The sequence below is a fragment of the Heterodontus francisci genome, chromosome 12 (genome assembly GCF_036365525.1).
Source record: "Heterodontus francisci isolate sHetFra1 chromosome 12, sHetFra1.hap1, whole genome shotgun sequence".
NCBI lineage: Eukaryota > Metazoa > Chordata > Chondrichthyes > Heterodontiformes > Heterodontidae > Heterodontus > Heterodontus francisci.
In genome coordinates, this window is record NC_090382.1 from 93,742,982 (window position 1) to 93,767,321 (window position 24,340).

Genomic DNA, 24,340 nt, shown 5'->3' on the forward strand with positions numbered 1-24,340 from the left:
ACACATCACGCACTCCCTACTTACAGAGACAGTGCAATCATACTCTAGAGTATTAGATATGTACAGTGAGCTGTGGCAAGGAACTCAGCCATTTCCAGCCTGAGCTCTTTATCTTGATTCCTAATCAAATTGTATAATAACAGTGAAAATCATGTGAGCAGTGAATTTGTATTAAAAAAAACTATGAACATTTCAGAAATTATTTCAGCCTGTGTATTTTTGCATTTGTGTTCCGATATTCTCAATATCATACTTCTTAATTTATCCGAGCTACAATGCTCTCTTATACACCCACATACCACCACAACCCCCTTTGAGACACCCAACACTCCGCACTAAAATATATCCCACACTCCTCACTAGAATACGCTCTGAAACACCTAACACTCCTCACTGTAATACTCTTGGATATCTCCACCTCTCAATATGGCACTCTGACATACCCCACAATCCTCCCTGGACATATCACATACGCTGTCTGCAGCACCCCGATTTACCTCACACTCTTTTTTGTAAGACAGTGATACAAATCGTGCCCTCATTGTGACACATTGAAATATGCCTGTTCTCACTGTAATACACTGTGTAGATATATTGGGGGAAATATCCATGTCACTAATGCCTGGCTAACACTTAAAAAATGGAGTGGGAGTGGAACCAAAATTAAGTAGCAAGAAGTCTTGCTGACTTACTGCAGCATTGACATCCAGAGATTTTTGAGTGGCCCTGTAGTCTAGTAGCTCGAGCTCCAACTGGAAACAAGCAGGAGTCTTGTATGCATATTCGAATCAAATGGTGCAGTTAAGACCCCAACATCCATTTCAACCATGCCCTCTGACTATCGCCAGTTCCCACACCCACTGAACTGTACAAATCAGGGAAGGCCATTTCTAATGATTATTAAAGAGATCTTCAGCTGCTATCCAGGAAAGCTGGATGAGGCTTCTTGCAACATTTTTATATGGCAGTCGCTTCTGGCGTTTTCACTTTAAAGGATTTGAAATGTTGTGCTTTCATTGTTGTAGGTTCTGCACACATGTTGCCTGCGGCTGAAAAATCCTGTTTCTTTGTATTTCCAGTGCTAAGTACACCTCCCCTTTAGGCTACTGCTGCAGGCCTGTCATAGGTGACCCCACCCAAATATCCCACCTCCAGAACAGCGATCTGCCTTTTGGGGGGGCGTATTTCACACTGGCAGCTCAATGACCATGTTATGAGGAGGGCACAGGACCAAAATCAATTGGATCGCACACTGACTCTTCTGGATGGCTGCTGCATATGCTCCAACAACTACCTGCCTGATTAATGCACAACACCAACAACATTCCCATTATCTGTGAGGTGAAAGGAAGGAGCTGCACTTCAAAAGTTGTTACACATATTCTTCAAACAAATTAATTTTTACTAACCAACAGGGAAGCTTCCCCCTTCAAATTGAGATGTCAATGGAACGGACAATCCTGTGGCTTGCAACGTGGACAACTGCTCTGGCCGTACTAGTTTCCACTGGGTGGGTTAGGTTAAAGTTACCCCCTTGGTGCAGTCGCCAAATATCTGTCAGCAAATTTTCTAAAGCGAGTATTTACTTATTTAGCAACAGTTCATCTCCTGTCAAATGGGTATAAATACCACGACCAGCAAGCAGTGGTCTTTGCCCCAAGGTATTTCCAGCTGTGAAGCAAAATACATTTTGCACAGTAAAATTATCTGTCAGTAGGATGCAAGCATTTTATTCCTAAAACCATGTTTGCCATCCCTTCCAACTGATCTTGTGTAGGTCAGCTCTGCTGTCCAGCCCAGGTTGCTATGTTTTAACTGAGCAATTTTAAATATGCTGCCGATTTTGTGAAAGGTACATTGCTGCACTCCTGTTTGGTTCAGGACAAGACTCTGGTGTTTTCTAGGGCTTTGAGATATACGTTAAATATTCTACATGATGTCAAGGGCTCCTTCTATTTGATTTTAACACTGCTCCACAATCTGCTGTTGGAAATTGTAGGCTGATTAACATCAACCTGCATCTGATTGACTTGAAATGCTCACAGTAGCGTTGCAGCCTGTAGTGACTGAGTTGGAACTGCAGTCTTATGGCCAGCTTCCAGATACCTCCAGGTGCTACTGCACCTGTAGGTTCAATGCTGCTATTTCAGTGTTTGCAAGATCACCAGAAACTTACGGATGAGGAAAGCCATTGGGCCATTTTAATACATCCATCCTGAACAACCTTACATTCCCAGTTGATATTCAGAATTCTGCTCCAAGTGTTGACCACTCTCTCCGTGAAGTAGAACCCCATGATATCAGCACTAAAGTTATCGTTTTCAAGTTTGAATCCGTGTCCCCTTGTCCTACTCCCACTGTTTATATTTAAAGTAGTATTCTGGATAGTCCTTTTCCATACCATTTACTATCTTAAATACCTCTTCAATATCGCCTCTTAGACACCTCCCTCCTTTGCAAACTTGGAAACTCAAGTCACGACAGTCAGTCTTTCCTATTAATTCAGATCCCTGATACAGGAGATCTGCCTCTGCACTGCCTTCAGCACTAATGATTGTCTCCTTTGTTTCTCGGTGATCAGAACAACACAGTATTCCTTGCTCTGATGAAAGGTCATTGACCTGAAACATTAACTCTGCTTTTTTCTCCACAGATGCTGCTTGACATGCTGAGTATTTCCAGCATTTTCTGTTTTTGTTACAGTACTCATGGGTGTGGTTTGACGAGTTTAAATGTGATATGAGCATTCCTGCTGAGTATTCTTGAATCACATACATATATAACAGTACAGCTTGATCACAACTTCCTTTGACTAGTATTCCACTGTATTGGCCATGGAGTTCAATATTATAACAAAAGCAATATACTGCAGTTATTGGAAACTTAAAATAAAAACAGAAAATGCTGGAAGCACTCAGCAGGACAGGCAGCATCTGTGGACAGCAAAACAGAGTTAACATTTCAGGTTGATGATCTTTCATTAGAACTGATGAAAGGTCATCGACCTAAAGCATTAACTCTGTTTCTCTCTCCACAGATGCTGCATGTCCTGCTGAGTGTTTCCAACATTTTCTATTTTTAGTTCAACATTGCATTGGTTTTGTTGATTGCTACTCTGTATTGGCTGGATATGTTGTGCATTGAGGCAACTAAGACGCCTCGATCTCTTACAGCTGCATCCTCAGCTATTTCAACACCGTTCATGAAGTACACATGTTGCTATGTGTTATTGGTGCTTTCTCATAATACCTTCAGTGTTGCAGAGCTGTAAAATCACTGCTGGTTGAAAGCTCCTAGCTGAAAGGTGAAAGGTGTTCTGACCTCAGAATTTGAGATTAGACAATGTTAACACTCCCTTCAGAATGCAGAAATAATTAGTCTGGAATCTCACGACTGGCAGCGATTCTGCCTAATTAATAGTTCAATAAAAGTTACTATGGTTTCAATGTTATCATGGATGAATTCCATGCATTTACAGCAAGAAGTGTACTTTTGATGATTGAACAGAAAAATAATTGTTTTGTATGTTGCTTCTATACCTGTCTAACTAGGCATGAATTATAAGACAAAACAAGGCATTATTACATGTTTCAACGAGTATCATTTTAAACTATGTTTTCCTCTCCCCTACAGTTCTCCAGAAGCTCCTTCATGGATTTTTGTTTCTACGTTCCACTGTCTTCATGCCCAGTTTATGTTCCCAGCTGTCCCACTAGCCAAGGCCATTTCTTGAAATCAGCTGCATCCTCCTGGCTATTTTCGAAATCCCAGCTAACTTGTATGTCCAATATCTTGCCTACGTTCTCTCTTCCTACTCTTTTTTGAGGCTATTTCTTCATTTCTAACTGGCATTCATGCCCAGTATGTTCTTCTAATTGCCCCTTCTTCACCATTTTCTACCTCCAGCTATATTTTTCTGGCATTCCACTCTATTTCCTGGCTGTTTCAGCCCTGCCAACTGTCATTCCTGGAACCTAGGTTTCTCCAGCTGTCAACCTGGCTGCTTTAGCTCATCAATTGCCCTTGCTGGCAGATCTGAATCTTTTGTTGCTCAAATCCTGCTCTGCGTCCCCATATCTTAAAGCTCCGACCTCTACTTAATAGACCTCAGCACCTACACTGTTTCATGTGTACAGTTTTGCAGATATGTTTTGGCTGTTTTGAGATCCATTTTCCACAAGAAAACTGATTGGCACGTTAACCTTGTCTTGCTTCGAGAGAATGATCATTCAACCAATTCATTTTTACTATTACCAAGAACAACAACAACTTGCATTTATATAGTGCCTTTAATGTAATAAAATGTCGCATGAGCATTATAAAACAGAATTTGGCACGAGCCACTTAACGAGATATTAGGGCAGATGATCAAAAACTTGGCCAAAGAGGTAGGTTTTAAGGAGTGTCTTAAAGGAGGAAAGAGAGGTAAAGAGGCTGAGAGTTTTACAGAGGGTATTCAAGAGCTTAGTGAGCACCAGGGTGATGGGCGAAATGGATTGGTGTGAGTTACGTCTTGGACAGCAGAATTTTGGATGACCTCAAGTTTATGAAGGGTGGAACACGGGAAGGCAGTCAGGTGTGCATTTGAATAGTCACGTCTAGAGGTAACAAAGGTATGGTGGAGGATTTCTGCAGCAGAAGAACTGAGGCAGGAGCAGAGATGGGCAATGTTATGGAGGTGGAGATAAGCAGCCTTAGTGATAGCGCAGATATGTGGTCGGAAGCTCAACCCAGGTCAAATATGACACCAAGGTTGCAAACTGTCAGCTTCAGCCTCAGTTGCCAGGGAGAGGGTACCTATGCAACGGGTGAGATGAGGTGAGACTGACTGCTCTTGACATAAAGGCAGCATTTGACCGAGTGTGGTATCAAGGAGCCCTAGCAAAATTGAAGTCAATGGGAATCGTTAGTGGGGGGGGGGGTGGGGGGAACACACTCTGCACAGTCATACCTAGCACAAAGGAAGATGGTTCTGGTTGTTGGAGTCCAATCATCTAATCCCCAGGACATTTCTGCAGGCATTCTCAGGGTAGTGTCCTCGGCACAACCATCTTCAGCTGCTCCATCATTGATCTTCCCTCCAACGTAAGGTCAGAACTGGGGATGTTCGCTGATGATCGTACAATGTTCAGCATCATTTGCAACTCCTCAGATACTGAAGCAGTCCATGCCAGCATGCAGAAAGACCTGGACAACATTGAGGCTTGGGCTAATAAATGGCAAGTAACATTTGTGCCATGGAGACTGGTGGTGGTGAGGTACAACTAGGTGTCATCAGAGTACATGTGGAATCTGATGCCGTGTTTTCAGATGATGTCGTCAAGAGGCAGCATGGAGATGAAAAATAGGAGGGGACCAAGGATAGGTCATTGGGACACACCAGAGGTAACACTGTAGGACCCAGAAGAGAAGCCATTGCAGGTGATTCTCTAGCTTTGATTATACAGATAAGAATGAAATCAGGCAAGTGCAATCCCACACAGCTGGATGACGGTGGATAGGGTTTGGAGGAGGATAATGCAGTCAGCCATGCCAAAGGATGCAGACTGGTCGAGAAGAATGAGGAGAGATAGTTTAGCACAGTCACCGACATATAGGTAATCATTTGTGACTTTGATGAGAGCTGTCTTGATACTGCGGTAGGGTGGGAAAACTGATTGGAGGGATTCAAACATGGAGTTCTCGGGAAGATGGGACCAGATTTAGGAGGTGACAATACATTCAAGCACTTTAAAGAGGAAAGGAAGGTTGGAGGTGGGGCGGTAGTTTGCAAGAATGGAGGGACCAAGAGTTTTTTTTTGAGAGTGGTAGTGACGGCAGATTTGAAAGAGAGGGGACAGTACTTGAGGAGAGAGAATCATTAACAATATCAGCCAACATGGGAGCCAGGAAGGGAAGTTGGTTGGTCAGCAGTTTAGTGGGAATAGTGTCAAAGGATCAGGTGATGGGCCTTATGGACAAGATGAGCTCAAAGAGGACATAAGAGGAGATAGCAGAGAAACTAGAGAAAGATGCGAGTTCAGGCCCAGGGCAGGGCGGAACCTTAGAGAAACTGTTAGAGTAATGTTTATTATTTTCCATACCATTCTGTCCAAAATGTTTTGGCATTTGTCAGAAATGTTATAAATCAGGATGTATTTATTCTTTCAAATAAAAATAAAAAAGGATAATGGTGTTAAAATCAACTGTGCAACAGGACAGCCTAGATACTAGGAATCCACATTCCAAAGTGGCACTGCTGACTCTTTCAGAGTGCTGTTGGATTTTTTTATCAAATATATCTGTCGCTGGGTAGCACCAAAGATCAATCATAACAATACTGATACTTGTGATTACCACAGAAGACACTTGCCTTTCCCAACCTCTGAAAAAAATCCACTAGCATGTCGAATAAATGGGAAAAGTCTCATATCAGGAACCTGACATCACTTTTGTGATGCCACAATATAGCAATAGCCAATCCCGTACTATTGTGCTCAGACTGCCAGCAAATCTCCTTTCTCAGTTACCAGTTCCAATTAGCTCATTTACCTTTCCCATGTATGGTCACAATATTGAAAAAAAAAACATACTTTAGCAAGCGCATATATTGCATGGAGAATAATGGATGCTTGGGAGTGGTTACCAAGTTATTCCCATGAACTTTGTTTCAATATAGTTGCTGAGAGGCAGTTTCAATTTGCTTTGTCTTATGGGTATTCAGAACTGTGTCACTTTTACTACTCGTTCATGTTACACAGAGAATAAACCAGAGCTTTTATTTTATAAGGCTGTAACCCACTTTACAGATAACCTCAAAAATCATGAGTTCAGAGAATGTGTTACATTTAAAATAGAAAAAAACATAGTTCTATAAAATCTTTCCTCGTGCTTTGTGATTTTAATACAATGTTTTTTGAGTAAGTTGTTGCCTAAGCTGAGTCTTACTCAACAGCTGTCCCCAAAGAAGCAAGGCTTTATGTGAAGTGCCCTGTTAAAATATAGCCATTAAAATAGCACTTAATAGAGTACGATTCACTTGCAGTGGTCAGAGGGCGTCTCCCTACTGTCCTAATGCAAACACCAAATACTGTGCAAGAAAAGCCAGTATTTACTGCTATAAGCTTTTCTCAGATTTTGAAGGACACTAAGCTCACATAATAAGTTTATATCTCTCTCAGTCTGTCAAGGCCCAATGAAAAAACAGTTAAGAACAGCTGTTGAGGATTTATCTGTTCTTACCAGCTGTTCTCGCTGGCATAACTCTTGTTTTCCATTACTTGAACAATTCAATGAGTTTTAGTGATGTTGGGATATTACCACTACTATTGATTACCTTTGCAGGTACAGCAAGGTACAGGCAATGGCAGCACAGCTTCTTTGCAAGAGAAAATGCATGGTCAATAAATGAAATCAGTCTTAAATTTCACTTGTAAAGAGACTAGGAGACCACTCAACATTATAGGCCAGATGCTACTTTGAAGATGCAGATCCAGATTGCTCAAACAGTACTGCCTCTTTTGTTTTCTCATTGTTTTCCCAGAAAGCATTCCTCTTTGGTATTCATGGAATGAACATACAACTGACAAATGGGATGGTCTTGAATTTTGGTAAGTATGTTGTCGTGAAGATTGATTTCAAAAGAAAAAAGTCAAGCAGCGTTGATAAAAGTCCTTTCCAGAGGGTTAGATTTTGACTCACGAGTGGGCCCCTCACAATGCACCTCCACACAACTGTGTCATTCTGCACACTACAGCCTTCATCTTGTTGCATGGCATGAGCACTGCTTTTTGCATTTTTAAGTAAAGAAAGACTCACATTTATATAGAGCCTTTCACAGCCTTAGCATGTCCAAAGCGTAGCTAATACCTAAGCAGCACTGAGTGAAGACAGAAAAGCATTACTGGAAATACATTGTCAATTATTCGGTCTGAATTATTAACTGTTTTACAGTTTTCGTGTAAAGTTGCTGTGATTAAAGACGTGAGTATTGCATTGTTTTTATGAACATACGAATTAGGAGCAAGAGTAGGCCACTTGGCCTCTCGAGCCTGCTCTGCCAATCAATAAGATCATTGCTGATCTGATTGTAACCTCGACTCCACATTCCCGCCTACCCCTGATAATCATTCACCTCCGAGCTTATCAAGAATCTATCTACCTCTGCCTTAAAAATATTTAAAGACTCTGCTTCCACTGCCTTTTGAGGAAGGGATTTCCAAAGACTCACGACCTTTTGAGAGAAAAAAATTCCCTTCACATCTGTCTTAAATGGACGATCCCTTATTTTTAAATAGTGACCCATAGTTCTAGATTCTCCCAAAAGGGGAAATATCCTTTCCACATCCACCCTGTCAAGACCCTTCAGGATCTTATATGTTTCAATCAAGTTGCCTCTTACTCTCTAAACTCCAGCAGATACAAGCCTAGCCTGTCCAACCTTTTCTTATAAGACAACCTGCTCATTCCAGGTGTTTGTCGAGTAAACCTTCTCTGAACTTCCTCCAACGCATTTACATTTCTTCCTTAAATAAGGAGACCAACATTTACACAGTACTCCAGATGTGGTCTCACCAATGCCCTGTATAACTGAAGCATAACCTCCCTACATTTGTATTCAATTCCCCTCACAAAGAACAATAACATTCTATTAGCTTTCCTAATTACTTGCTGAACCTGCATACTAGCCTTTTGCGATTCATGCATGAGGACACCCTGATCCCTCTGCACCTAAGAGCTCTGCAATCTCTCACCATTTCAATAACATGCTTCTTTTTTATTCTTACTGTCAAAATGGAAAATTTCACATTTTCCCACATTATACTTCATTTGCTAGATCTTTTCCCACTCACTTAACTGATCTATATCTCTTTGTAGCCTCCTTATGTCCTCTTCACAATTTACTTTCCTACCTATCTTTGTGTCATCAGCAAATTTAGCAACCATACCTTCGGTCCCTTCATCCAAGTCATTTATATAAATTGCAAAAAGTTACGGCCCCAGCACTGATCCCTGAGGCACACCACTCGTTACATCTTGCTGGCCAGAAAATGCCGACTCTCTGTTTCCTGTTAGCTAGCCAATCTTCTACCCATGCCAATATATTACCCACTACACCATGAGCTTTTATTTTCCACAATAACCTTTGATGTGGTACCTTATCAAATGCCTTATGGAAATCTATGTACAGTACATCCACTAGTCCCCCTTTATCCACAGCACGTTACTTTTTCAAAGAAGTCCAATAAATTGATTAAACATGATTTCCCCTTCACAAAACCATGTTGATTCTGCTTGATTCCCTTGAATTTTTCTAAGTGCCCTGCTATACCATTTTTAATAATACCTTCTAACATTTTCCCTATGACAAATGTTAAGCTAACTGGCCAGTAGTTGCCTGCTTTCTGTCTCCCTCCTTTTTTGAATAAAGGAGTTACATTTGCTAATTTCCAATTTAGTGGAACTGTCCCCAAATCTAGGGAATTTTGGAAAATTAAAACTAACGCATCAACTATCTCACTAGTCACTTCTTTTAGGTCCCTAGGGTGAAGTCCATCAGGACCCGGGGACTTGTCAGCCCGCAGCTGCAACAATTTGTTCAGTACCACCTACCTGGTGATTGTAAATTTCTTGAGTTCCTCCCTCCCTTCCGTTTCCTGATTTACAGCTATTTCTAGGATGTTATTTGTATCCTCTATAGTGACGACCGTTGTTTGTAAATGGCTTCATTATTTTTCCACTTTTCATCTTCCCACCATCCCAGGTGAGAGATGGCTCTAGAGACTGTATTATAGATGGTCACTCAGAGATGCACAACAGCCACCTGGGAAGATCCTCTCTCTGACTTTCTCCCTCAGTGAGCATCAATTTTCAATGTTTAGAGAATGAAACTCCTCTTGATAATTTCAGTGGAAAATGTCAGCAGGGGTACAAAATGGCAGTGCTTTTTATATTTACTCCAACTTTATTAAAATTAACATGAAGATTTTCAGTTCCTTCCTGCAGAGCTATTTTTAAAGATATCAAGCAATTGACTTCCAATTTAATTTCTTTTTTTTTAAATTTACATTTGATAAATAACTAGCTCCCTATTTGAGAAGGGATTATGCTGCTTTTCTATTTTTTCTTCCTTCGCTTTGGTGCACACAGGATTATAATCCTGTATGTTTATATTATTTATGGTTATGCTAAGAACTAATTAAAATTTAAACAATAATCTCCTGGGTATGGACTATGTGTGGCTTCCAAGTGGTAATGATAGCAGCGGTTGCAGCAATAGCAACCTCTGTGCACAGTGGGTAGGAGTTAAAATCCAGTTCTAATTCCAACTGGCCTTTGCTTCCTGCTGTTACTCTGTAGAACTGGCTGCCCTTTAATTCTGTTGTAATTCATTTCAGACAAAAAGCATACCATGTTTAAACGGGTACCTGGGATCACAAACTACAAGGAGTAGGTTACAAGACTGCAAATCATTGAAATGCTATGATGGCACCGTAAGCTACTGCTTATTTCCAAGCATACTCAGCTGTCATTGCTACTGCAAAACATGGATGTGAACAAGTTATTCGATATGATAGGGACAAGTAGCTTTGTTGAGGCTGTGGCAGTGAGGGATCTTGCTGGAGCTCAACAGTGAGAAATAACTGAAGGGGAGAGAAGGATGGCAAACAGTCGACAGCAGGTGTGGCATGAAAGGACTAGCCTTATATTACCATGTACATCTTCTAAATACCCTTGTCTTCAGCTATGCTTTTGCCCACACGTGATCACCTTCCCTTTGTCTCCCTGCTCAGCATCCAGTTACTAACCAACATGCTGTAAAGTGCTGAGACATTTCTTTGTACCTGAGTGCTATAGAAATGGAAGCTGCTGCATGGTAACTGTAGCAGATAGTATGTCAGGATACAGTAGTGTAATGCTTCTGATACTAGGCACAGAAGTCAATGTTCAAATATCACTATAGCAAGTTGCAAAATTGAAATCGATAATTAAATTGCAGGTGACAACTGAACAAAATGACCATAAAAGCTGTTGGGCCATGGTAAATCTAAAGGAACCAATCACCTCCATGTGACTCCAATCACACACTATGGCTGGGATTTTAGCTGGGCAATGGGAGTCTCAACCACTGGCTAAGGCGCCGGCGAGAACCCCACCTTGCCTCCTTTGCAGAAGGCCTGCCAATTAGGCACTTAAGTGGACAGCGGCGGGCCTTCCCCAAGATCAAGGACCTCTGCGATGGAAGTCCCACCCTCTGAGAGCTGCTGGCTAATCACAGGCTTACACTGCCACCGTGGCTTTCCTGGGACTTTTCTGGAGAGAGAGAGACGGAGAGAGAGAGACAGAGAGAAAGGTGCTTTCTTCTTTGAGTTCAGTTGCAGCCTGTTTCCTTTCTGTGTGGCACTATTCAAAAAAGCCCCCAGTCTGGCCAGCAGATAAGTCATGTGACCATCTCTGTTTGAAACAGCAGCTTCTGGGAGGGTTGTTTGATTTCAAAACTCTCCAAGCACACTCGGTGGGGCATGGAGTTCTGGCCCTTACACAGTCAAATAATGTTGATTATCACTATTGCCCAGACCAATCTTGTTAATTGAATCAGTGAACACTCCCATTGTCTTTCTATTCAACTGTCTCTCAGAATACAAATATGCAACCATGTTTTCATCTGTTCAGCTCTGTGGTCTTTTTAAACAAGTTATGTGCAATGTCCAGTAAAGAAAGTTCAAGTAGTGTCCCAAATGACAAAATTAATATGTTTCCATTTGGCAGATATGATTTCCATCACAATACAACATGGCATACAACACTCACTCATGGTGACTTGATGTCAGCAGCAAGTGAAATATGATCATGTGCATAATGATCACTTAAAATATTCTTAGTGTGACAATTCTAAGTCATCTCTTCAATCTCCTATCGGGCTATTAAGCGGAAGATGGTTAAGGAGGATAACGACTCCTCAGGGGAGGTCACTCAGTCTGAGGGTGCACCGTCACGGGACTCATGAAGATGATAATCACATTGCAATAAGACATACAATTGGGTTTTCAACTCGGGTCTCACACTTCACAAGCGAGCAAGAGTAGATGGTGGAGATAGGGAGAGCACTGGATACTCTGCATCTGGGGGTGCAGGATGCTCCATGCTCTGCTCAGCTGGACACCGATGTTGAACTTTGGGGGCTGCCATCAAAGAGGATACGTTTGGAACAGTTGCAGCAAAGAATGTGCGAGGTACTGGCAGTCGCAGTGTGCATGCTTGCAGAGAGATAGGAGGAGACTGTATCAAGCACGAGTGGCATGATGTCACAAGTCTTTGCTTTCTAATGTTTCTGTGAAGCACCTTAATTGGGATGTTTAATTAGTTAAGGGCTCTATATAAATTCGAGTTGTTGTGGATGAAGATGAAGATGATGATGACATTTCCGATTGGAGAATCCAGAGACATCAGACGTCGACTGGGCAACTTTGTGAGTCAGATCAAATAGGCCCTGTTTTCAACTGAAGCATGCTAATGGAGTATTGAACCCTTGCACAGGCACTGCAAACTGTTTTCCAGAATGTGCTGCATCTGTTTGGTCTTCTGGAGAAGTCTATCACCATTACTGACGCTAATTTTCACTTTTTATTCCCTTGCCATTAATGAGCTATTGGGGACAGGAAGAGGAATAGACTTTGAGAATTAGTTACAGGGAATTACAAGAAATGCTACATTTGTAATGACAATGTTGTGAGAAGACTGCGATGAGAACAGATACTGGGGGGCCAGATTTTCGTTCTGAGGACAGGACCCTGACTTCAACATCAGGGGAAATTCCGGGTCCCGACCGCGCACTGCGTCGACATCAGATACCCAATGTGATTTTTGATGGGATGGCCAATTAGTGGTCAAGGTGTGCACTTGCCATCCAATTGAAGGCAGTGGGCAGACTCCCAGGCCAATAGGAGGTCCTCCAGCACTGAGAGAGCAGCAGCCCAACTCTCAGAGGTAGGAGCTGCTGATGTAGGTAGCAGAAACAGAGGGTGCCTTAAGATGGAGGCTTATAAAAGTTTATAAAATTTCTGCAATAAAAATTGGTCACAACTGCCAGAGTGCCATTGTGGAGGGGAAACCCTCCACATGGTGGCATATGTTCACAGCTGTGACCATTTCTAAGTTGTGGCTGTGGGAGTGGCTTAAAAAGGTCAAAGCTCACACCTTGACCACTAATCTGCCCCCGCCACCCCCACCCCGGTCTGATGCCAGGAGGCCGCCTCCATCACCTGGTTGCCTTTCGTCCACTGCAGGGGGCCGACCTGCTGCCTGAATAATTAAAGTTGGCAGCAGGAGAGGGGCCTTAATAGGACCTTCAAGATATCTAATTGGCTACCCACCACTTGCGAGCAGGTAGCTGTTTCGCATCCGAACTGGCATGTTCCAAAATGGCCCAGAGTCGTAAACATGTCGGCAAACCAGCACGCCAGCTGGTGTCAGAAAACTGCACTGCCTCCGATCCGCCTCCTCATGCAATCAAAAATTCTGTCCTGCTTATGAGTCACAGGATGTCCTTCCAAATCATCCTCATTCTCATTCTCTTGCTCTCTGCTGTATCTTCCTTCCTTTCCTGTGATGGTTAGTCCTCCTGGTCCTGCAGTTAAACTCCATCCTCCAGTGTATAATTATGCAGATAATGACAGCTTTGGATATGCAGACTGGAGAATTAGTCACTCGACCTGTCCAGACCATGGAATTGTGCCTTTAGCATTCCAAACTGGCGCTCTATTATGATTAGCATTCCAAACGTTTACTCTATTCAGTCTCTTGTGGCTGAATGGGCCTTATTGTATGTCTGCTCATCATTATTGTATGGAATCTTGACTGGAATCATTTGCAAGGTTTGGAGAGGGTAACCCTTATTGCTCAGAAGCCATTTGGACACCCATCTTTACACAAAGAAATGGTACAGAAGAATGCTGCATTATAGATGCATCAAGGCAACTGCCAGGGTACCTCACATTGACATGGAGTATTTTAAGCCTGTTGCCATATCCCATTCAAACAAGGTGTCTCTTCCTGTTAGGATATGTTATACTATCTTCCACTAGCACTCTACACTGGATAGCTACATGTGTGCCCTTTAAACCCTGGCCTTTGCAACCTGCTATCCTGAAATATCCCACTTCCTTTTCATGGTGAGAAGCTGCAACCATAGGGAATGGAATGAAAAGCTCAAATGAACAGTGCATAAATCACCTGCCTGATGGATCACTGACTGTGAAATACTGCAGAGAGCCTGTGCAGTTAATTGCAATGATCTTGATGCATAAAATGTCAACACTGTGGATAGTTTCACTTCCACTTAAGAGCAGTGACATTCCTTAATGATTGTTACATGTCTTTTTCCAGGATCCTGCATAACTCATGGAACACTTCCTTTTGAAAGGAGACTCTAGGTTCTCAGAAAATTGGATATAAAGAAAGAGTGATGTGCTCTGTATGATCTGATAGCTGGGCAATTCCTAACTCACCTCATTCTCCTTCAATGCAGGGGGGCCCTTCTCTGGTTCATTTGCTCCTCCTCTTCCTGAAGGAAGGCCAACTGTGGAGGAACAGCTAGATGTGGAGTCTTTACATTTCTCTGAAGAGATAGCTGAGATCCATTTTAATTCTTTCGCTCTGGATTCACAGTTTCAGCCCTTGGTTATGATAACCATGAAGGTCAAAGCTGGGACAACAATGACAATGAGTCTTCTCCTGCTATGAATGCTCTTCCAATAACATATTATAACAGATATACATCTCATCTTGGTGTAAAACAACTTTAGATTTGTCATCTTCTATAAACTTTAACTATTCTTTATTTTCTGAAAGCTGTGTCCATTTCTATTAAGTCTGGAACGGTCTTGTGCATGACTTATGGAAGGATAGAATATCTCCTGGATGACAACACACTGTTATTCATTGTTCATTTGCATGTCACTACTTGCTGTTCAGCAGGCCTGAGAATGGCTTCATTCAATGTGCATGTGGGAGTAGAATGGGGGAGTGAGGCGACAAATATATTCGTTGAAACTCAGCAGAGCAGGATCTTGAGTCAGTTGCCATCTGATCTCACCACTTCTGTATTGCTTTTTTGGGTGGGAAGAATACCCAGGTTTATTTTTTCATTTATAATATTCTAATGAAGGTTCTGATAGAGCAGGCCATTTTTAAAACAATAATTTTTTGGTTGCACCATCTTCTTCCTGTCTAATGAACAGCAACCATTTATGAATCAAAATTTTTCAAACTTGCAGATTTATATTTTATTATACGTTTATTTACACCTGTAATCTCTAGGTTCTTCTGCATCTTGCTAACAATTTGACTTGCTTTCTTTTAGTAATTTATGTGAGCTCAATGTCTCAAGGCAAGAGCCGTCCAGACTCTGCACTCACTCTTCCTCTATCTTACTTCTGGTCTTTGTCCCCATCCCTCTCATTCCTGTTCTCTGTACCTGATCCCTTCCCCCACACCTTGCTTTAATGAGCTCTTCATCTTTCTGTCTTTTGAGAAGGACATTTAAGAGCAGTGGTGCTTTATACAACAAATAGTTTGTAATTACAATAATCACTTTCTCTTGATTTTCTAACACAAAACATAAGAAAGCATTGGGCTTGAAATGGCTACAGTCGATTGAGTCCCTTCCACAGACCATGTAAGTTTTACACTATTGTGGACTATTACCTACCCATTAACTGCCTGAGAGAAAGCTTTCGCAAACTATCTCCTTTAACTCTCAGAATAATCAACAAAATCTATCTATCCATCCCACACACAATATTCAACCTTGCCTGACTGCTTTTCACAGACATTGCTTTGAACCCTGTCTTCCTTGCAGAACTTGATTATCTCTGCTCCACTTATACTTGTCCTCAGCATCATGTTTTATCTTGAGCCAAGTTTCATTCTCTTGATTTTGCTCATCACCAAGACACATCTGTAGCCTCATTTCTGCTCCGACCTCAGTCTCTCTCCCACACAAACCAAAACTCCTATCAAGAATTTTTCACATTCCAGTTCCAACACCATTGTTACTGGCATATTGTCAGTCATTATCCACAAACACCAACTGTTCAAACCGCAGTCACAGGCATCCTGTCCCAGACCAAGACCTTCAGCCCAGTGCTCCCAACTTCACTGATCTATATTGGCTTCACATCCAAATGAAAATCCTTGAAAATGAAAATGAAAACATTCAAGTTTCTCCTTGCCTTACACCTCCCTACAATGCAACCTCCTCCAGTCAGACATCCTGTTCTGCACCCTTTGGTCCTCCAGTTGCAGCCTCCTTTACATCCTCATTCCCTTTATCCCATGAATTGTTGGCAGAGCTCTAATTACTTTTTTTATTCATCATGGGATGTGGGCATCGCTGGCTAGGCCAGCATTTATTGCCCATCCTTAATTGCCCTTGAGAAGGTGGCGGTGAGCTGCCTTCTTGAACTGCTGAAATCTTTGGGGTGTAGGTTCACCAACAGTGCAGTTATGAAGAGAGTTCCGGGATTTTGACCCAGCAACAGTGAAGGAATGGCGATATTGTTCCAAGTCAGGATGGTGTGTGACTTGGTTGGGGCGTTCCCATGCATCTGCTGCCCCTGGCCTAGATGATAGAGGTCACCTAGGTTTGGAAGCTGTTATCGAACAGCCTTGGTGAGTTGCTGCAGTGCATCTTGTAGATGGTACGCAATGCTGCCACTGTGCATCGGTGGTGAAGGAAGTGAATGTTGAAGGTGGTGGATGGGGTGCCAATCAAGTAGGCTGCTTTGTCCTGGATGGTGTCGAGCTTCTTGAGTGTTGTTGGAGCTGCATTCATCCAGGCAAGTGGAGAGTATTCCATCACACTCCTGACTTGTGCCTTGTAGATGGTGGACAGGCATTGGGGAGTCAGGGGGTGAGTTACTCGCCACAGAATTCCCAGCCTCCAAACAGCTCTTGTAACCACAACAGTTATGTGGTTTGCCCAGTTCAGTTTCTGGTCAATGGTAACCCCAGGATGTTGTTAGTGGGGGATTCAGCGATGGTAATGCCATTGAACATCAAGTGGAGATGGTAATATTCTCTCTTGTTCTCTCTTGATGCTCATTGCCTGGCACTTGTGTGGCACGAATGTTCCTTGCCACCTATCAGCCCAAGCCTGGATGTTGTCTAGGTCTTGCTGCATCTGGACACGGGCTACTTCAGTATCTGAGGAGTTGTAAATGGTATTGCGCAATCATCAGTGAACATCCCCACTTCTGACCTTCTGGTTGAAGGAAGATCATTGTAGGTTGTGCCTAGGACTACGCTACTCTCTGGAATTCCCTCAAAAACCCCTCAAATTCTCCAAGTCTCTGTGCTTTAAAAGTATCTTCATTCCTACCAGCATAGTCTTCAGTCATCTCTGCAAATCTCTCTCATGGTTTGATGTCAGATCCCCTGATTATTCCTATGTTAAGATCATTGAAACATCTTGTGTGTTAAAGACTCTACTTAGATACAAGTTGCTGCTCTTAGTGTTGTTTACAAATGTCCACACTGTTCTTCTGGAAGGAGTTAACAGCAACTGCTATTTCTAGGAATGTAACCATTGGCTCCAGCTCAATCTTTCAACTTTTCCACTTTTCTTCAAATCTCCACACCTTACTGTTCATTTTTCTTCATTAAAGCATATTTGCCACAATCTCTCATTCCCTACAAACTGATGACTCAGTCTCCAATTATCCGAAATCACTGGCTTTTACAACTTCCTTTTTGAAACTATCTCCTTCTCCCTCTCCCTAAGCATCTGAACCCTCAGCACCTTTCCATGCTCTGACCACCTGTTCTTTTCTTTCGGCAGCTGTTTTTCATTTCCTGGAACCTGTCTCACAGTGACAACCTTCACCTGCTGTTTTCTTTTTCACTGTATTTTCTTATCTCTATGTGACTTGTGCATTCCAGAGGAGACAACCTGCTGACTATGCATGTGTACCAATCATTCTACACGTGCAGAAAATTAAGATGGCCGCAGTGAGTGGTACAGCACTTCATGGGGCTTGGAATTTTAGCAACTACACTGCTCTGGATCAAATACAACAGACAGGTCAGTGGGAGGGTGACTATTCATGAGTGATTTATTCCTTTTTACTGGATAAGCCATTAACTATATACTTGATATATTAAAACAGCATCTTCTAGATCAGCTGTTACTTTGGAATATTTCAGCAAAGAACTTGTTCAATTATTCAGTTAAATGAACCTGTGTAAATTTATCAAATATAATACATGCTGCTAAATATGTTACACCAACCCCCTCAAAATATACCCGAGACTTGATGGGCTGAATGGCCTCCTTCTGTGCCATAATGACTATGGCCGGAATTTTACGTCCCTCAAAAGAGCGGGCTGGTGGGGTGGGGGGGGCCTAAAATGGAGTGGCAGGCTGGAAGGGCCCTTCCCGATCCACTCCCGCCTCTGCTGCCCATTTACGCGGCGCAGCGGCGGCGAGAAACAGCCTGCCTGCCCCAGGCCAATCAAGGCCCTTAAGTAGCCAATTATCTTCCACTTAAGGGCCTCTTCCCACTGCCATGGGTATTTTATGTTTGGCTAGTGGGCAGCTGAGGCCTCAGAAAACTCGTCGGACAAAACTAAGCAGCCTACTGGGGGACTGGGGGGACCCCTCCTGATCGGGCACCTTGTGCCTCACGGAGGGTCGTCCCCGAAGCCCCACCGCATAACATGCCCACTGCCCCCCTAACCGACCCCCCTTGCCTCACTGGGACCCAACTGATTGCCCCCAGCGAGGTCCCAAAAACTTACCTCTTTTCCGGAGCCGGCCGTCATCTTCATCCTGCAGCTGGGTGTAGTCCCAGGAGTGACCACCGCTCCCGGTGGCACTGCTGGGACTGAGAGCTGCCAGCCCACTGATTGGCTGGCAGTTCCATTTGGCGGGACTTCCTGCCTCAATGAGGTAGAAGTCCCGCCCAACACCAATTAAGGGCCTGGGGACTGTAAAATCCTGTCTGGATCCCCGGGCCTGTCAGAGGCGGGATCGCCACTGACTTTTCAGCTGGTGGACTGGTCCCCCCCCGCCCACCATAAAATCCAGCCGATGACTCTAAAACCCACCCAAACTCACTCTGGCAAATCTGCTCAGAATACCTGCCAACAAGCCCAACCAAAATATGGACCAGCATCATACACAGAATATGCTTCAGCAAATTCATCTGAAAACATGCTGGAAACCAGCCTACCCTAAAAAAAGCATTCCAGCAAACTCCTCAAAATATACACGATCTGCCTACCTAAAATGCGCTTTAGCAAACCCTTCAAAATACAACTGAACACACCTGCTCAAAATGCATTCCAGCAAACCTGCACCAAATGTACCTGGAAAGTCTGTGCAAAATACAGCAGAGCAATTCTGCTGAAAATATACCCCATGAAATCCACCCAAAATGTATGGTAATAAAAAATATGAATCATAGCAACATATGTATATAGTCCTTCTCATAAAAAATACAACTTTTAGAGCATTTTATAAGGGGAAAAAGCTGGGGTTTCAGCAGTAGGTAAAGGAATCTAAGAGGGAAACTAAAGGCATAGTGGAACAGATTGATTATCTGTACCTTCAGGAGGATTCCGACCCCTCCCCCCAATACCACTGCATCACCATGACCCTCTACTTCCACCTCCTTAAAACTGCCCGCTTCCACCTCTATCTCAGTTTATGTGCTGCTGAAATTCCCAACGCCTTTGTTACCTCTAGACTTGACTATTCCAATTCTCTTCTGACCGATCTTCCATCTTCCACCCTCCATAATCCTGAGTTCATCCAAAACTATGCTGCTCCTCCAGACCTAGAACCCCCTCAAATTTTCTGCGCTCCTCCAATTCTGGCCTCTTGTAGATCCCCAATTTTAATCACTCTGCCAATGGTAGTTGTGCTTGGGCCCTAAGCTCTGGAATTCTCCCCCTAAATCTCTTTGCCTCTCTAACTCTCTGTCCTCCTTTAAATCACTCCATAAAACCAACCTCTTTGACCAAGCTTTTGGTCATCTTCCCTAATATCTCCTTATGTGGCTTGGTGCCAAATTTTGTTTGATAATGTTCCTATGAAGTGCCTTGGCACATTTAATTGCATTAAAGGTGCTATATAAATGCAAGTTGTTGCTGAAATCCCAAAGTTTTCCATAGGCATATAAGTAGTAAAAGGGTGATACAAGGAGTGGGGCCGATTAGGGACCAGAAAGAGGATTTACACATGGCGGCAGAGGGCACAGCTGAGGTATTAAATGAATACTTTGCATCTGTCTTTACTAAGGAAGAAGATACAACCCAGGCAATGTTGAAAGAGGAGGCAAGTCAGACACCAGAGGGGTTTAAAATTGATAAAGAGGATGTATTAGATAGGCTGTCTGTACTTAGACTGAATAAAGCCCCAGGGCCAGATGAGATGCATCCAAGGATACTGAGGGAAGTGAGGGTGGAAATCGCAGAGGCACTGGCCATAATTTTTCAGTCTTCTTTAGACTCTGGGGTGGTGCCAGAGGACTGGAGAATTGCAAGCGTTACAGCCTTGTTCAAAAAAGGGTGTAAAGATAAGCCCAGCAACTACAGGCCAGTCAGTTTAACTTCTGTGGTGGGAAAACTTATAGAAAAAATAATTCTGGACAAAATCAATAGTCACATGGACAAATGTGGGTTAATTAAGGAAAGCCAGCATGGATTTCTTAAGGGAAAATCATGTTTAACTAACATGCTGGAGTTTTTGAGGAGGTAACAGAGGGGGTTGATGAGGCAATGCTATTGATGTGGTGCACATGGACTTTCAAAAGGTGTTTGATACAGTACCACACAACAGACCTGTGAGCAAACTTGTAGCTCATGGAATAAAAGAGACAGCAGCAACATGGATACAAAATTGGCTGAGTGACAGGAAACAAAGAGTAGTGGTGAATGGATGTTTTTTGGGTTGGAGCAAGGCTTGTAGTGGAATTCCCCAGGAATCAGTGTTGGGACCCTTGCTTTTCCTGATATATATTAATAACCTAGATCTTGGTGTACAGGGCACAATTTCAAAGTTTGCAGATGATACGAAACTTGGAAGCATTGCAAACTGTGAGGAGGATCGTGTAGAACTTCAAAAGGACATAGTCAAGTTGGTGGAATGGGCAGACAGGTGGCAGATGAAGTTCAATGCAGAGAAATGTGTAGTGATTCATTTTGGTAGGAAGAACATGGAGAGACAACATAGAATCAAGGGTACAATTCTAAAAGGGGTACAGGAGCAGAGAGACCTAGGTGTATAAGTGCATAAGTCATTAAAGATGGCAGGACAGGTTGAGAGAGCAGTTAATAAAGCATGCAGTATTCTGGGTTTAATTAATAGGGGCATAGAGTACAAGAGCAAGGAAGTTACGTTGAACTTGTATAAGACACTAGTTCGGCCTCAAATGGAGTATTGCGTCCAATTCTGAGTGCCGCACTTGAGGAAAGACGTGAAGGCATTCGAGAGAGTACAGAAAGGATTCATGAGAATTGTTCGAGGGATGAGGAATTTCAGTTATGAAGATAGATTGGAGAAGTTAGGACTGTTTTCCTTGAAGAGAAAGCTGAGAGGTGATTTGATGGAGGTATTCAAAATCATGAGGCGTCTGGACAGAGTGGATAGAGAGAAACTGTTCCCACCCATGGAAGGATCGAGAACAAGAAAGCACAGATTTAAAGTATTTGGTAGGAGACACAAAAGTGACACGAGGAAAAACGTTTTAACACAGCGCGTGGTTAAGGTCTGGAATGCGCTGCCTGAGAACGTGGTGGAGGCAGGTTCAATTGAAGCATTCAGAAGGGAATTAGACAGTTACATGAAAAGGAAGAATGTGTAGGTTTATGGGGAGAAGGCAGGGGAATGGAACTGAGGGAGCTGCTCTTTCAGAAAGCTGGTGCAGACACAATGGCCCGAATGACCTCCTTCTGCGCTGTAACGATTCTGTAATTGATGGATTATCTGGCCTTGGATGAATATGAAAATAAATTTGAAGATTTTGAAATTTATTTGCTGAGGTATGGGGGACTTGTGGAGTCATAAAAGGATGGAAAAATTTGTGATTATACAGTAGTAGGCATGAACTGCAGAGTTCTGATTTAGATTAATCTGGTGAAGGATGGTGGTGCAGACATCAGTAAGGACAGCATTAGAGAAAACAATTCATGAAAAGGAGGCATGGGTGATGATTTCAGCAGTGAAATGAGGTAGAGCTGTTAGGTGGCAATGTTCCAGAAGTGAAGGAAGGTGTTTTTGGCAATGGACCAGATGTGGGATCAGCTCAGAATTGAGAAGAATGCCAAGAGTTTGAAACACCAAAGTCAGCGTAAGTGAACAGGAGGTTGATGGAGTCTTTGCCAGAAGCACATACCCAAGCAGTATGGCTACAGTTTGGCAGCATTGACTGATCAGAAGTCTCAACTGTTCTAGGACTTGGTGCCAGAATAGTGCAGTAACAGCCCTGGAATCAGATTTTGTGGCGGGGAGGTGGGTAGATTGGTGTCATTATTATAAACATGGAAACTAAACCCTGTGGTTGCAAATGATGCTTCTGAGGGGAAGTATGGAAGATGAATTGCACAGAGTCAAGGATGGAGCCACGTGACAGATCAGAAGTAACTGTGCAGGTATCGGAAGAGAAACTATTCAAGAAAATATAGGGACAAAGTATGACAGAAAGCTTCCCAAAAACCCAGCACAACTGCCCAAAATATAGCATGGAGAGCTGATAAAAATATATTGGCAAACCTGATATAAACTTCAGTAAAACCATCAAAAAGGCCAGAATCGACCATATCGGATGGGCTGAATTTTATCAGCGGGGCGGCGGCGCACTGTGAAGTCGACAGCCTTCCAACATGAAGTGACACTACCAAGCCCCTGCCATATTAAGTGCGGGGGATTATTTAAATGGAGGAGGTGGAGAGGCTACCCCCGATGAGGTAGAAGGGGCAGCCGCCGTGTTCCCGGCAATGGTGTTGGGCGCCACTGCACAGGCACGGCGCCATTTTTAAAGGGCTTCAAGCCCTTCATGAGAGATTGGAATATTTAAAGGGAAATTACCTTTTAAATATTTTAATTAAAAATCAAAAGCAGGAGGTCCTTTCCCAACACCCCCTCCCCCCCCCCCCCCCATGGTTGTTTTATATGCCAATCTGACAAACATTAATTTTATTCCCACCACCCCCACAGCCAATAAAAAATGTTTTCCACACTCTCTCCCTCCCTGCCCTCGACAATTTTAGTCCTCCTCCCTCCGCACCACCCCCCTCTCCCACCCCACCAGTTTCCCACCTTGGAACTCCAAACGGAGTTCCGAAGGCACACGAGTTGTAATCAGCGGCTGTAAAATTGGCGTGGGACAGCCGCCGGCAGCAGGTAAGTTCAATTGCATTTTAAGTAACCTAATTTCCATATATTAGTGAAGGCCCTGCCGCCAAGCGACGGACGGGGGTGGGGGGGGGCGGGTGGGGCCGCACCAAGGCCTCGACGCTGCTGCTAATATCCGGCGGGGCCTTCTCGGCGCCATGGGTTGTGGCGGTCCGCTCCTGCTTGCATTTTACGGGCCTCCCCACCACGGTCCATGACGCCGAGGGGCTGGTAAAATCCATCCCATCATCTATACTTTGTCGGTGCTAAGGAAAAACAACCACCAATTTAAATTAAATAACATAAAAACCAGCCTTGAATAACAGCAGCAAAAGTTAAACATATCAAACAGAAAATAAGTGACTCATAGATGAGCGAAGAACTAGGACCAGGGGAAAGGAGATTAAAAAAAAGAGAAGGAAAGACAGAAATAGACTCTGACTTCTGAAGATATCACCACAAAGAACTGAGCTTTTCAAATTTAAAAAAAACCTTTGAAGCCAAACACTGCCAAAGGAAGCTTCAAAGAAAGCAGGCTCTGCCCTGCCCCAACATCTGGTATCTGCGATATCTGGAATAACAGGTATCAGTCAGTGCAGCTGTTAAACGTGGAAAATTGGGCACTTTTGGTTGAATGACAGAACACAATTAAAAACGCAGGGCTCTCTTGCAGCTTTGTTAATCCTCCTTTTCATGCTGATCAGTTTTTTCTCTCCACACAGTATGAGTTTAAAAAAAAACAGAACAACAAAATAACACATCCGTGTGCTGCTAGCACTGACATACTTCGAAGCATTGAATGGATTAGACGGTTGGCCTTGATTTTTTTTTGTCATTGAAAGTTGCCAGATAAACACTTCAAAGAATCATGCTCATAAATATAAAATTAAAAAAAGCCAAATCATTATGCAAAGCTTTGAGATCCGATTCCCTTTCTTCCCGCTTTCTACGAAGCAGCATATGATT

At 43.0% G+C, this 24,340-nt stretch overlaps 1 protein-coding gene across 14 annotated transcripts in view; it reads right to left on the minus strand.

The window, feature by feature from the left end:
- The window catches only part of LOC137375999 (teneurin-2-like), an 812,476-nt gene that overhangs the window by 747,373 nt on the left and 40,763 nt on the right, over positions 1 to 24,340 (minus strand). The gene's annotated exons all lie outside the window — the stretch shown is intronic.